General features: G+C 46.2%; 1 long non-coding RNA gene across 2 annotated transcripts in view; it reads right to left on the reverse strand.

Annotated features, from left to right (window-relative positions):
• The window catches only part of LOC130296657 (uncharacterized), a 31,810-nt gene that overhangs the window by 14,236 nt on the left and 1,174 nt on the right, over positions 1-16,400 (reverse strand). The window contains exon 2 of one of the 2 annotated variants that reach the window (XR_008849249.1): positions 14,716-14,864. This is a non-coding gene — a long non-coding RNA (uncharacterized LOC130296657). Of the gene's footprint in view, positions 1-14,707; positions 14,865-16,400 lie in introns of both variants that reach the window. The other variant, XR_008849250.1, reaches the window with a different exon arrangement.

The following is a 16,400-nucleotide window of genomic DNA, read 5'->3' on the forward strand; positions in this document are numbered from 1 at the left end:
GTGGCTGTGTCGAACGCTGTTTCTTTCTTATGAAAATAAGTACTATAAGGCTAAGTTTCCACTTGTTTTTTTTCTGGCAATTTTTGAGCCAAAGCCAGAAGTGTTTTCAAAAGGAATATAACATATAAAGGAAGGACTTACACTTCTCCTCCCTTATGGATCCACTTCTGACTTTGGCTCAAAAATTGCTGTGACAGTTTTCCAAAAACTGCCAGAAAAAAAAACAAGTGGAATCTTAGCCTAATACTGTATTATATCTACAAGAATATAACCACTATAATACTGTTTATAATAAAATAATTTAACTACTTTGATACTGCCCCCAAAGCACAAGAATGTAACTCCTATCATACTGCTGCTATGTGCAAGAGTAAAACTTCTATAACATTAGGCAAGAAGTTGGATGTGCACAGTTTGATGATTTGCCCTTTCAGTTGTGAATCACTGAATGTCTACTAATATAAAACTGAGATCATAGTCAGATTGGTGGTTGTACTGTCAATCTAGAATAAACTTCAGCAAAATCAAGCAGGAAGTATTTGTCTTTTGGCTCACAGTCTAGATGTTTTCCATTTTTTTGCATCTCCCAGGAGGCACATGTTCCTGCGTAGTTCTTATATTTAGCTCCTCAGAAAGGCCTGGTCATCCGTGTTATTAGAAACTTCAGATAGGAAAATATCACACTCCGCGTGGCGAGAACCTGGAACGTTTCATCAAGCGACCTTTCATCTTCCAGCCATGATGTCAGCTTACTTTACACCACCACATAACTCACATGACGTAGACACTACAATAGCCGGCCGATCATAAAACATATCCCGTAATTACAAAGAAAACACTGGCTTTCCCTTCCTTTCATTTCCTGGATCCTGCCTGCCTATCAACAGATGCCCCAGATTAGCAAGAACTTACAAAGTGCTCTGGTACCAAGAGTGACAATCTAGGGCTTAAGGCTCTCCGAAGTGCCAAAAAACCTTGCTCATAACTTGGTTTTCTTTTAACTCGGTCAAATATTTATTTTTCGGCTTCCTGCAAATCCTTTACACGACTCGTGGCCTGTTATTCTAAAAGTCATTATTGTTAGAGAACTTTGCCTTTCAGGGGATTTTTATAGGACTGTAAAGTTACAGGTTACTCTCCGAAAGGTGTTTATTCCACCCTGGCACGGGGAGAGAAATTCTGGGAGTTGGAGAAGGTCGGGCCTCTTGGCTGCAGGTTCTAACCTTTCTCCAACCTTGTGATTTGTAGAGGTGCTTAACACAACTGAGAATTATACTTCCCATACTCGGTGGTGACAAAGTTGATAGACCAAACTGAGAACCCTGGCCGATCCTAGGAAGAACTGCTGATATTTCGATTTTTTTCTTAAAAACCAGTCTTCCTTTTCTTGTGTGAGTAAGAAACATTGCGAGTCTCTTTTTGTCTGCTTTTGTGGTAGACTTTGTTAGGCACCTGTAGTAGCGGTATAGCCTCTGTTATTGTAATCCAGTGACATTAGACTGGACAAGACTGGACACAGGATATAAAGGATTATGTGGGCTTTACCGTTGAACACCATCAAAGAGGCTGGGACTTTACTGTAGGTAATCCCCCAGTTAATAGCAACTGAGAACTAAGAGCACGGACAAAAACATAGTCATCAAGCAGGGGTCGGCAACACAAAAAAAAGGAGGTACCAGGATAGTGAGCAATTCCAGTACATAACACATAGGTCAGAACAGTTTAAACAGAAATTATAGGAAGCCAGGGGTAAAGTAAAAGAATATCAACAGGAAAAAAAAGACAAGCTAATACCCTTTAAGTAGCAAAAACAATCATCAAAGAGACCAGGTTAGTACAAACAGAAAACCAACAAAGTAACCCTAACAAAAATAAACACACAAAGTAAGATCACGGGCCACAAAAGTACCACAGTAAGCAAAAAATACAAAGAATCAAATTAATGAACCACCTTGAAATAAATAAATAGAAATACATAAGTACATATGCCACAATGTAAAAGATTAAAGAGAAAGAAACCTAGAGGACATGGATTAAAAGTCAGTGGCAATAAAGTGCAAAGAAAATAAATAAATATTCAAGACCCTAGGCTCTCTGTATAATTAGAATGAATGGCACACAAAACATCCCATGAAGTGTCAAAGGGTTACAGACCTTACTTGAGTCTGTACAAGATGAGACAGAAATGGCATTAAAGATGAAAGCCAGTAAATACCCAATACCATTGGCTCTTTGTACACAAAAGAACCCCATATTGAACATGAGATCTCGGGGGTGGGGGGGAGGGTTCCAGAGGTCGGATCTCCCACAATCAGACTCTATGCACAGTCTTTAAACACTGGGGTATCCCTTTAAATTGCTATGGGAGTAGAAACCTCTCCCTGCTACTGCAATTAAAGGATTACTTCGAGATAGAAAAATGTATCCCCTATCCTAAGGAAAGCAAGTAAGTGTCAGATCGCGATGGGTCCGACCGCTGGTATTCCCCGCGGTCTCACTGCGCTCTGGTATCTCCGGCCTTCCCATAGAATTTCATGGAGGGGACGTGTCAGCCACCCCTTTGTACAGTGCTCAACACAGCTCTTTTTTGCAGGGGGCCCCAGTGGTCGGTATCTCCCCACGCGATCTGACATTTATCCCCTATGGAATAAATGTTTCTATCCCGGAGTACAGCTTTAACAAATCAACCTTAGTTATATATCAGATAGGAGACTCATATCTTGCATTAATCTTTCTTTCTTTAATGCTCATAGCAGAAAACATCATACAATTTTTTCAAAACAAAAAACTACAATTCCCAGCAGTCCTGTTACGCTGAGCGCTCCGGGTCTCCGCTCCTCCCCGAAGCGCTCGCAGCGTTCTTTAATTCGCAGCGCTCCGGTCAGACCTGCTGACCGGGTGCGCTGCGATATTGCTCCCAGCCGGGATGCGATTCGCGATGCGGGACGCGCCCGCTCGCGATGCGCATCTCGGTCCCCGTACCTGACCCGTTCCCCGTCTGTGTTGTCCCTGTGCGCGTGGCCCCGCTCCTTAGGGCGCGCGTGCGCCGGGTCTCTGCAATTTAAAGGGCCAGTGCACCAATGATGGTGCCTGGCCCAATCACCTTGATTAGTTTCCACCTGTGCACTCCCTACTTATACCTCACTTCCCCTGCACTCCCTGGCCGGATCTTGTTGCCCTTGTGCCAGAGAAAGCCTTTCCTTGAGTGTTCCTTGCCTGTGTTCCAGACCTCCTGCCGTTGCCCCTGACTACGATCCTTGCTGCCTGCCCTGACCTTCTGCTACGTCCGACCTTGCTCTTGCCTTATCCCTTGTACCATGCCTATCTCAGCAGTCAGAGAGGTTGAGCCGTTGCCGGTGGATACGACCTGGTTGCTACCGCCGCTGCAAGACCATCCCGCTTTGCGGCGGGCTCTGGTGAAAACCAGTAGCTACTTAGAACCGGTCCACCGACACGGTCCACGCCAAACCCTCTCTGACACAGAGGATCCACCTCCTACCTGCCGAACCGTGACAAGTCCCCTGTACACTCCTCCCCTCCTAGCCTGACTGGCTGCTATAAAAGGGGGCTGCTTGTAGATCCTCTTCCTCTTTCTTTCTGCTCTGGCAGCAAGTTAAGTATATGATCTGTCTCATATGGTTTTTCTTTGTTTCCTTTTCTATTTATATTGTCATATAGGATCATATACGGTTCATTCATATATGATTTGTCCTGTACTTTTGTGATTTTATTGTTTTATTATTATTATTATAATTATTATTCTTATTATAACTCTGTCTTCATCTACTTACAGATTGTGAGTCTGTAATTTGAGTCGCACGCTTCGCGATCCTTCTTTTCTGTCCTAATTCTTTCCTTTTCCCCCCTTTGTTCCTTCCTTTCCCCTTCTTTTCCCGCTTGTAGTCTTACCCGACTCCATATTGGGGGAGGGCCTTAGCGTCTTCTTGTCAGCGTTCCCGCCATCTCTCTCTTTTCGCGGGCTTAGAGCGTCGGGGGCGTGTTCTAGTGACGCGCTCCTGACGCGCACGCTTACATCATTGACCGCGCGTCCTATCACAGAACTCGCGACCGTAATCTCGTGAGATTACGCCCGCGAGCGCTGTAGCTGAGTTACGCCTCCTCGCTCCGGCGCCAGTGTTGTGCGAGAGGAGTGAGGGAGCGCCAGCATCGCGTACGGTCTGTCTGTATATGTGGCAACGGTTGTCCTATGAACATACCTTTCAGAGCTTAGCTTGTTATACATATCCAGGGCTGTTAACTCTTACCTTGCTGTAGATACCGCAGTATATTTTTATTCTACCTTAGTCCTAGCTACTTGTAGCTACTAGTCTTATCATGTCTGAGGACAACCATTTTATTACTCCTGTCCCCACATTGTCCGGAGTTGCTGGTAAAGCTGTAGATCTAGAAACTTCCCAGTTCTTGTCAGCAGCACAAATTCAGGACCTTATCAATAAGTCCGTCCAGGCTGCTTTAACATCTGCAGCTTGGCCTACCATACCACAGGCCACTACATCTGGCATCCGGACTACAGGGGGTAAAGCCCCTTCTAAACGGAAACATGTGTCAGCCCAACTCGACTCCCCGGCAGGGGAAGATAATAATATGTCCCAGACAGGACCCAACCCGGCCTGTCACGCCCCACATCAATCTGAACAAGTACGACCCTTGGGCCTCAAGGAGACAATAAAGAGGCATAAGACCGCCAGACGGTCTAAACCTAATTCTTTTGACACCTCTAATGATGACTCATCTATCGAATCGGAGGTAGCTGATGATGATAATTCAGAGTCTGTGGACTCAGATGCGGGGCTCATGGCAGACTTTGATGATGCCACAGTAAACACCCCAAGCGAGGCGATTCTAGATACACTAGGGCAGCCATTTTTCAGCCCTGATGCTATTTCGCATCCACGATCAGGAGACTGGGCACCGCTACCTCAGGTCGCTCAGTATATAGAGTTCTGGACCAGAAGGGCTATCGGAGCAGCTAAGAGGCTGGGCCCAAAGAGCCGTGTGTATGCTCGGTAGTGCAAACACTACCTGTTCAATTGAAAGGAGGAGATCAATCCTCATGAAACTGGAACCTCAGCTATCACACTTAGCTGAGAGCGAACCAGGTCCCTCTGCCGAGGGTATGTTGTTTGGAGAGGACTTACTTAAGAATATTAACAAATTTGTGTCCCTCTTCACAAGCCTTGACAAGGCCCAATCTTCACTGAAGAAGGCGGGCCAACCCGTCAAGGTTTTTGGCAAGGCCGGCAGAAGCAGAGGCCGATCTGCCGGCCGCAACGCTTCTTTCAGGCCATACAACAGACCAGGTGCCCAACAATATCAGCCCGTACACCAGCCGTATGCTTTGCCAGTGGCTCAACCCGCACCATTTTTCCCCTTCCCCCGGGGTCGACCATGGAGAGGACGCGGGGGACGTGGTTATCCCAGGTCACGCCCGACAACTGGTGAGTACCCTTCCACTTTCTCTACCACATACCTTAGTGGGGGGCAGACTAATGTATTTTACCCACGTCTGGTCCACGATTACGGCAGACGCCTGGGTTCTCAACACTGTGAAGGGATACATCATAGAATTCCTGTCTGTGCCAACTCTAAATGTTATCCCATACCCAATACGATTTTCTACTCCAAATGTAGCCCTCATAGACGAGGAACTACAAGAACTTCGGAAAAAAGGGGCGGTTCAGGAAGTAGACCCCCAGTCGCCAGGGTTTGTCAGCAACCTCTTCTTAGTCAAGAAGAAAGACGGCGGCTATCGCCCGGTCATAAACTTAAGAGATCTAAACCAACATGTGACATATCATCATTTCAAGATGGAAGGGATCCATCTATTAAGAGACCTCCTGTGGCCAGGGGACTGGCTAGTAAAAATCGACCTAAAGGACGCGTATCTCACCGTCCCAATGCAACCTTCTTCACAGAAATTCCTAAGATTTCTTTGGAGAAACAGAATGTGGCAATTCACTTGCCTTCCATTCGGTTTGTCATCGGCCCCGTGGTGTTTCACCAAGTTGATGAAACCCGTGATAGCTGTTCTTCGGAGCAGGGGGGTGAGACTCATAATATATCTGGACGATCTCCTTATCATGGCTCGGTCCAGGTCTCAAGCCATACTACACAGGCAATGGACAGTGGCTCTGTTAGAGGAATTAGGATTCCTCATCAATCACAAGAAGTCGGTTCTTCATCCGGCTCAAGAGATGGAATTTTGGGGTTTTCTAGTGGACACCCAACAAGCCGTTTTAAGACTACCGACGTCAAAACTCACTCTGATTCGCAAGGAAATCAGGGCGGTTTTGCGCAAGGGTCAAACTTCTTTGAGGCTTCTCGCACGGATAGTCGGTTTACTGTCTGCTTCTATTCAGGCGATTTTCCCGGCTCCACTCCATTATCGAGCACTCCAACACCTCAAAACCCTCCACCTCCGGCGGGGTTTGCGGTACGCCGACGAGGTACCACTATGTCCCGATTCGGTGACGGAGTTGCATTGGTGGTTGCGTCATGCCGTAGAATGGAACGGCAAGACGATATTCAATTCCTGTCCGGACGTGATCATAGAATCCGATGCGAGTCGCCAAGGCTGGGGAGCTCGTTGCGGACAGGACACCACTGGAGGGATATGGTCGGAAGAGGAATCTCTTCTCCATATCAACGCTCTGGAACTCCTGGCAGCGTATTTTGCTATCAGGAGCTTCCTAATGCAGAGGTCCAATTGCTGCGTATTATTACGCATGGACAATGTGGCGGCGGTACAATATGTCAACCGCCTGGGAGGCACGAGATCCAGAATTTTGGCGGACATTGCGTCCGACTTTTGGCATTTCTGTCTGTCCCGGAACATCATTCCCATAGCAGAATATCTTCCAGGGGTCTCCAACGAGGTGGCGGACTGGCATTCTCGCTATCTGATCGATTCCAGCGATTGGACCCTGGATCGGTCGGTTTTCCGGGCTCTCCAAGAGTTATGGGGCCCGTTACATACGGACCTCTTTGCCTCACGCCTCAACTGTCAATTACCCCGATTTTACAGTTGGAGGCCAGACCCGGAAGCGTCCGCAGTGGATGCACTCCGTCAGCAGTGGGCGACAGGGACACATTACGCGTTCCCTCCGTTCCCTCTGATTGTCAGAGTCCTTCTCCAAGTTGCGACTCAGAAAGCGACGGTGGTTCTGGTCACTCCATGGTGACATTCTGTTGGGAATGTCAGTGGACTATCCCAGATTAATTCCACATTCACCTTGTCTCCTAACGAATCCAGCCAAGGGTCTTCACCCGCTGGTTCTGGAGGGCAACCTCACGCTCCTAGCGTGGTTGGTTTCGGGGTGCCGGACACAGGTGGCGAGCTTTCACAGTCAGCTAGAGATCTCCTCGCCTTGGCCTGGGCCCCCGGGACTAGATCGGCATTTCGATCTGCATGGGCCTTGTGGGTTCATTGGTGTGATCAACGACAAGTTGATCCCACTCAAGCACCTGTTCCAGTCATAGTGAACTATCTGGCGGATTCTTTTGAATTAGGCAAATCTTATAGTTCCCTAAATGTGTACAGATCCGCCATCTCGGCGTATCATTGCCCGGTGGACTCGTTACCAGTTGGTAAACACCCGTTGGTGTGTCGTCTCCTCAGGGGAGTGAAATTTAAACGTCCTCCTCGTCCTAGATACCAATCTACTTGGGATGTCTCCCGGGTGTTGGACACGTTTTCCTCTTGGGAGGACAACGAGATATTATCGTTGAAACTCCTGTCTTTCAAGTTGACTACATTATTATGTCTGGTTTCCATTAAGAGAGTATCGGATGTTAGAGCTCTTGACATCTCTAGGCGTCAATTCTCGCCTGAAGGGGTACGATTTTCCGTGGTTCGGCGAACCAAAACGGGCTTGCAATCAGTGTTCTACCCCTTTTTTCCGTCGCACCCCAAACTTTGTGTGGTGCGCTGTCTCCAGATGTACGAGACTCGGACTGCGTCGGTACGATCGCTTACCCACAGCCAATTGTTAATATCTTACGTGCAGCCGCACCTACCGGTTTCCTCGGCCACTTTGGCCAGGTGGGTGAGATCAGCCATGGAATTAGCAGGGATTGATATCTCCCTATTCGGTGCTCACTCGTCCAGAGGAGCAATGGCCACAAAAGTGGTTACTTCAGGAGGCTCTTTGTCAGACCTCTTGTTGGCGGCTGATTGGTCGTGGGAGACGACTTTTCGCCATTTCTATTTTAGGCCAGGAGAACATGTGTCTGTATCAGTTCTTTAACTATTATGTTTTGTCTTCTTTTATTCGAAGTTAGCTTTAAACTTGCAAGATATGAGCCTCCTGTCTGATATATAAATCGAGATTTTCCTAGCTTGTGACGGAAAATATAAGTTATATGAAGACAGGAGGCGAGTATCTTCCCTCCCGACCCAACCCTATTATACTGTTTGTTGTCTTTCCAGGGTATTGAGCGGAGACGCTGAAGACGTCCTGGTTTTGTAGAAGACTGATGTTTTCTGTCGACATTGTTCGTTAACAGTTTTGCGGTCCTGTTGGCCGGCGATTCGGGAGAGTCCAAGCGGCACGGTTCCGGTGTTCGGTGGTTCAGTGGACGATCAAGAAATTTGCATAAAGAAAGAGGAAGAGGATCTACAAGCAGCCCCCTTTTAGAGCAGCCAGTCAGGCTAGGAGGGGAGGAGTGTACAGGGGACTGCTGGGAATTGTAGTTTTTTGTTTTGAAAAAATTGTATGATGTTTTCTGCTATGAGCATTAAAGAAAGAAAGATTAATGCAAGATACTCGCCTCCTGTCTTCATATAACTTATATTTTCCGTCACAAGCTAGGAAAATCTCGATTTATACCTGGTTAATTAACCCCTTAAGGACATAGTCCATTTAGGCCTTGAGGACACAGGAAATTTATATTTTTGTGTTTTCGTTTATTCGCACTTTATGATAAAGCTGACACATTCTATTTATTTTGTGGGTCAATATGACTAAAATGATATCCATCTTTACATGCTTTTCTATTATTGTACTACTTTTGAAAAACTTTAAAAGTACCTGTCACCAAATAAACTGTTCCCAGCTAACTCAACCTATGTTCCCTAAAAGAGGAAAAAATTTTATTTTATTGGGGAGTGGCTAATTTCACTATTGTTTGCTATTTTTGGATTGCAGATACTGAACAGTGCTTTGCATATGTTATTGGCGATCTACTTCTCTGGCCTGCTTTATGGTAAACCAGAGAAAATAAAGCCATGATGATGGCAGGAGGCAGGTAAGGAGACCTCCGGACGCCATCTTGGCTGTTCTGATCCCTGTGACCATGCCGCGGATGATCACATCAGCCACTCGAACTACAGCTTTGCCACACGTGCCATGATCAGTATTGATCACCACATCTGAGGGGTTAATAGCGCAATTGCTGATGTCCGTCATTACCGGCGAGTCCCTGGTTACTGACAGCAGCCAGGACCCACGGTCCATGATGCAAGTGTAGCTCCTGCACTCGTGTCATAGCCATGGTGGGATTCAGAGCGCACAGGTACGTCCTGTTGCGCTATATCCCAGGCACCCTGGGCATACCTGTAGATCTTAAGTCCTCTAGCAGTTAAGCCCCACCCCATTAAAGCACATTATACCTGATGATGGAGAAGGCCATGGTGTAAAAGGTTCTCACTTCTCTTAAAGGGGCTATCCAGTGAATTATTTTATGTCCCCACAAACCAATAAAAACTCTTACTCACCTTCCTTTACTCCTTTGTAGCGCCAGTATTGGGGTGCTCTGTCTCCAATCTGTTACTCTGCTTTCCCCGGAGCTGCAGATCATAGCATCTACAGCTGAGGGAACTGACAGATTGGCGGAGTGTTTCTGTGACATCCCGTCTGCAGCTCTGGCCGGCTCCAGGAAGCAGACTGTCAGCAGAGACTGGAATGAGACAGGGCACCCTGATATCGGAGGCTACGAGGGAGCAGAGGAAGGTGAGTGAAAGTTTTTATTGTTTTGTAAGGCAGGCCAGGGACAGTAGTGCAAACAAAAAATTTTACCAGATTATCCCTTCTACAAGATTTCCACAAAACTGTTTGTTTCAGGACTGTGCAGAAGACCTTTCAGTCAGACCAATAGGCCAGTGTTAGATTTTAAAGTCTTGTTTTCGATTCATTTCTAGACTTATTTTTCATACAAAAAATAACCTTCTTAGGCACCATTTAAAAATGTCTGTTCATACAAGTGCAAATGAATAAATATCTGAAAGGTCAAGAAAGAATAAGGAATTACAATGGGAAACAGCCAGATATACAGTAAGAAATACACTACCAGGTGCTGCCACCTACAGGACCTTTGCATACAACATGCAGAAGTAATAAAGAAAAATTAATATTTAACTTTTTTTTACCTGATTATATCCAGATACTGAAACATGTTCTTTCTAATCTGTTTTTATTTTCTGATTATCTTTATTTTTTTAATATACATTATTATGAGGGCAGCAATCTTACCTAGGCTCTTTTAACAGACACAATGAACATCTCCAGGCCCTATGCTTTGATGCAGACCTGTAAGCATGCTGTGTGACCTGTGCCGAGTTTATTCTACAGGGAGGGGGGCTGGGCTGCTATTGTCTTCTCTATACAGTGGGGATCGAAAGTTTGGGCACCCCAGGTAAAAATTTGTATTAATGTGCATAAAGAAGCCAAGGATAGTAACACTTTAAAAACATATTTCAAATCAAAACTTGATTTAAAAAAACAATGCCTTTTCTGATGACATTCCCTTTAAGCCAGAGTGTTGTAAAGTGTGGACGTCATTTTTCTCTGATTTTAGAGTTTGCCGACAACCTTACATCCATAAAAAATGGTGGAGAGTCTCTTCCTTATGAGATGTATGTCTAAAAATATAATGCAGATTATCCATGCTGTTGGTCACCAATAAGTTTCGGTTGTCCTGAGTACAAGTGAGTTGCTCCCTGAAGACACTGAGACTTTTTTGTTTTCCTATTTGTCGTCCTCCTTCTTCCAAGACGAGCACTTCATGTTGAGGGTGAGACCCCAACTGATTAGCCAAATATGAGGGGATAATTTCTAATCTTGGCATAACCCATTAAACAGGAAGCTTTTTGCCCAATACCAGCATTGCTAGCTGACTGTTTTACTCCTATACTTTCTTGACACATAAGTCCCAATGCATAACAGATCTACGCTATAGATATGAATTAGAAACACCAGAAATGAGTGCACAACGATCCCAATATTAAGTTAAAGAACAAATTTTATTAAACAAATATGCTCAAAATTACATACATTTAAAAGGAGTACTCCAGTGAAAAACTTTTTTTTTTTTTTTTTTAAATCAACTGGTGCCAGAAAGTTAAACAGATTTGTAAATTACTTCTATTAAAAAATCTTAATCCTTTCTGTACTTATTAGCTGCTGAATACTACAGTGGAAATTATTTTCCATTTGAAACACAGAGCTGTCTGCTGACATCATGAGCACAGTGCTCTCTGCTGACATCTCTGTCCATTTTAGGAACTGTCCAGAGTAAAAGGAAATCCCCATAGCAAACATATGCTATTCTGGACAGTTCCTAAAATGGACAGAGATGTCAGCAGAGAGCACTGTGCTCGTGATGTCAGCAGACAGCTCTGTGTTTCAAAAAGAAAATAATTTCCGCTGTAGTATTCAGCAGCTAATAAGTACAGGAAGGATTACGTTTTTTAATAGAAATACCGTAATTTACAAATCTGTTTAACTTTCTGGCACCAGTTGAATAAAAAAAAAAAAAGTTTTTCACCGGAGTACTCCTTTAAAAACATATAAAAGTATTACAAAGTAATAGCAAAAGTGCTGGAGGAACTGTTGGGTGGTGGAGCTTTCACCTCTCCATTGTGGTAATGATATTGTGTTTTGTCTATTCACATTTGTGGTCCTCTTTTGGACCTTTGTGATTTATATGTCCTTTGCACTGTGCCACCTTATGTTTGTTTAAATAGTTGTAACCATTATGGTCCTTATGATGTACCTTGATTATACCTACATTTGCTACTAAGCTGCATAGTGCGTAGTCTCCTGCTAGTCGGTTCCTCCAGCACTTTTGCTATTACTTTGTAATACTTTTATATGTTTTTAAATGTATGTCATTTGGAGCATATTTGTTTAATAAAGTTTGTTCTTTAATTTAATTTTGGGATCATTATGCGCTCATTTCTGGTGTTTCTAACTCCTATACTTTCTGTAGCTAAAGCAGATAAAGAGAGCAGTGCGTTGGGTGCTGTTTCCCTAATCGCTAAATTCTTAAGGGCGCAAAATGTTGTGCCCACTAAGAATGTGAAAGCAGCAGTAACACATATACCGTATTTTTCGCCGTACAAGACGCACTTTTTCTTCCCCAAAACTGGGGGGGGAAAAGTCGGTGCGTCTTATACGGCGAATAAACCCCTATCGCGGTGGTCCCTGCGGCCATCAACGGCCGGGACCCGTGGCTAATACAGGACATCACCGATCGCGGTGATGCCCTGTATTAACCCTTCAGATGCAGCGATCAAAGCTGACCGCCGCGTCTGAAGGGAAAGTGACACTAACCCGGCTGTTCAGTCGGGCTGTTCGGGACCGCCGCGATTTCACTGCGACGGTCCCGAACAGCCCGACTGAATAGCCGGGTTAGTGCTTACAGGACACCGGGAGGGACCTTACCTGCCTCCTCGGTGTCTTCTCCGTTCAGGGATCCCCTGTATGGCCGGCGCTCTCCTTCCTCGTCATCACGTCGTCGCGTACGTGCGTCTGCGTGCGTAACGACGTGATGGCGGCGACGGCGAGCGAGGATACCCGGCCGGCAGCAGAGACGTTCCGGAGCGACGGGGACACGGCGACAGCGATGGAGCGACATCCAGGGCAGCGGTGACGGGTCCGGAGCGGCGGGGACACGTGAGTATTACCTCCTATGCAGTGGTCTTCAATCTGCGGACCTCCAGATGTTGCAAAACTACAACTCCCAGCATGCCCGGACAGCCAACGGCTGTCCGGCCATGCTGGGAGTTGTAGTTTTGCAACATCTGGAGGTCCGCAGATTGAAGACCACTGCATAGGAGGTAATATTCACGTGTCCCTGCCATGAAGACCACTATTGGGTTCAAAATCTTTAATTTTTTAGATTTTGCACCTAAAAATTGGGTGCGTCTTATACGCCGGTGCATCCTATAGGGCGAAAAATACGGTAGTTTATTGTATACAATCTGTGGTATGCTACAGAAACAGCAGAGCATGCTACTTAATGTACATACAGTACAGCACAGCACTGTAGGGCTTCTGCTGCATGTGACGCGCGATAATCTCATTTTATCAGCCAGCAGAAGAAGTCTTTTGCCCCTCTGGGTGATTAAGTAGGGATGGATGGAGAAAGAAGAAGGGCCATCATCAGCGCAAGAGCAGAAGAAAGGTGAGTGTTTGTTTTGGTAACCCATTGGGGGAAATTGCCTTCCTACTAGGGGCATCCTGGGGGGAAGAAACTATGTACCTATAGTTACTGTGTGCATCGACCTAATCGGGGAGGGGGGGGGGTTCGATGTTACCTACCTAACAGGGGATATTTACCAGTGTTGGGCGCGAATATTCACAATTCGAATATTTATCGTCAATGTCGTATATTCAGCTAAATATTCACAATTACGAATATTTGCATTTTTTTTTTTCACAGTACACATCACAGTGATCATCCCTCCCTGCTTCCAGCTTGTGGTGTAAAAAAGGCTCCAATACTAGTTACTGTGTCAGACTGGCTGGCGCCCGGAAATTTGCATATGCGAATATTCGCCTATGCGAATTTTCACGCATATTGACCCCTCCCTTCTTTTAGCTCATTTATCACGTGATATTGCGCATGCAAATTTTATGGCGCATAGTAAAAAAAAGGCCACGAATATTGCGAATATGCAAACTTTGCGAATAGATGACGAATATTTGTCCATATATTCGCGAAATATCACGAATTCGAATATGGCCCATTGCCGCTCAACACTAATATTTACCTAAAGGGGTTATCCACCATAAGGTGATTTTAGTAGTACGTACCTGCCAGAACTGGGTATTTCCTGTTGAATTTTGTTCTCTAAACTACACATCCCATAGTTCCATAGTTTGTAAGTATGAGGTCACTTTCCCCCCTCCAACACATCAGCCACCCCACCCACTAAAACACACCTTTGATCCATTCAATGCAATACACCAGTGTTTCCTAATCAGGGTGTCTACAGCTGTTGCTAAATGATCTCTCTCCCACCCAACGGTTGCTCCACCCATTGAAGCAAAAGAAAATACCTCTGATCACCTGACTAGTGATTTCAAGTCTCGACACACTGCAAACTGGGAAATCCAGAGACATAAATAATTTTCTATACAGTTAAAAATAAATATTGGGGCGATAATCACATAAGAATTGTGAGAAAACCATCACACACAGGAACAGACGCAATATTATGAACCACACTAACTTTACAGTCGCTGTAGCATAGTCAAATAAAAAAAGATCCTGGAATACCCCTTTAATGGGGAAGACTGCCTACCTACTGGGGTCATCTACCTAATTAGTGGGGATTACCTACCTGCTGAGGGAATCATCCTAATAGGTTGGATTACATACCTACTCTGGCATCTACCTAATGCGTGGGATTACCTACCTACTGGGAACCTAACCCCCCCCCACCGCTCTCCACAACACTAACCTACTTACTCATACTATGCAGGGCACCAGAGCAGGAATTATTTGGGGCGCTCATTGTAGGAAAAAGGTTAGTTTTGTGCTGAAAAATCATGGAGCCTACAATTTGTTTGGCAGATTCTGTGGAGACGAATCACGGTTGGAAGAAGTCTTCAGGCGGTCTGAGAAAAGAGAGAGAAAAAAAAAAGAATGAGAACGACTGCACGAAAAAAATACCTGTGAGCCACTAGATGTCACTACACTGTGATAACATACAGTGGTCCGTCAACATACCATGGTAATCCGTTCCAAATGGACCATCGTTTGTTGAAACCATCGTATGTTGAGGGATCCGTGCAATGTAAAGTATAGGACAGTGGTCTATAACCTGCGGACCTCCAGATGTTGCTAAACTACAACACCCAGCATGCCCGGACAGCCAACGGCTGTCCGGGCATGCTGGGAGTTGTAGTTTTGCAACTTCTGGAGGTCCGCAGGTTGAAGACCACTGGTATTGGAGGTTATACTCACCTGTCCCCGTCGCTCCGGATCGTCACCGCTCGTCACCGCTGCCCTGGATGTCGCCTCCCATCGCTGTCGCCGCGGCCCCGGGGTACCCCCAACGCTCCGACAAGGCCTCTGCTTCCCCGGCATCCTCGCTCTCCGTCGCCGCCATCACGTCGTTATGCACGCCGCTCCTATTGGATGACGGGACGGCGTGCGCAGCGACGTGATGACGACGATGCAGAGGATCCCGAAGAGGAAGCGCCGGAGCCCCGAGGACAGGTAAGTGATCGTCAGCGGACCACACGGGGCACCGTAAACGGCTATCCGGCGGTAGCTGAAGCAGTCAGCACTGCCGGATAGCCGTTTATGCGATGGCCCCGACATACAAAAGCATCGTATGTTGATGCTGCCTTCAACATGCGATGGCCTCTGAGAGGCCACCGTATCTTGAAATGATTGTATGTCGGGGCCATCGTAGGTTGGGGGGGGTCACTGTATATGGTCTGCAGAGCCTGTGTAAAGCTGGGATCACTACTTTATGGGCACTGTATAGGGTGAATATTGGTCTTTATATAGTGGTTTTTACTTAGCAGCAGTATTGTGGTATTATTTAGTCACTATGTGGTAGTAATGGTCAGGCCTGGAGAAAGAATCTTTGCCACCCTAGGCGAAAGCTAATTTTGCTGCCCCTTGACCCTGCCCATTGGCTCCTCCCGAAGTATGGAGGCGCGCGCGCGATGTCAGGTAGTTAGACGGCCCTGATCTTAGTGATCGTCCCTGGAGGTGGTGCTGTGCTCCTCCAGCAGGCTGAATAAGGCTGGGTTCACACTACGTTTTGTCCCATACGGGAGCGCATACGGCAGGGGGGAGCTAAAAGCTCGCGCTCCCGTATGTGACCGTATGCGCTCCCGTATGCCATTCATTTCAATGAGCCGACCGGAGTGAAACGTTCGGTCCGGTCGGCTCATTTTTGCGCCGTATGCACTTTTACAACCGGACCTAAAACTGTGGTCAACCACGGTTTTAGGTCCGGTTGTAAAAGCGCATACGGCGCAAAAATGAGCCGACCGGACCGAACGTTTCACTCCGGTCGGCTCATTGAAATGAATGACATACGGGAGCGCATACGGTCACATACGGGAGCGCGAGCTTTTAGCTCCCCCCTGCCGTATGCGCTCCCGTATGGGACAAAACGTAGTGTGAACCCAGCC

This window comes from Hyla sarda, chromosome 12, assembly GCF_029499605.1.
Source record: "Hyla sarda isolate aHylSar1 chromosome 12, aHylSar1.hap1, whole genome shotgun sequence".
NCBI lineage: Eukaryota > Metazoa > Chordata > Amphibia > Anura > Hylidae > Hyla > Hyla sarda.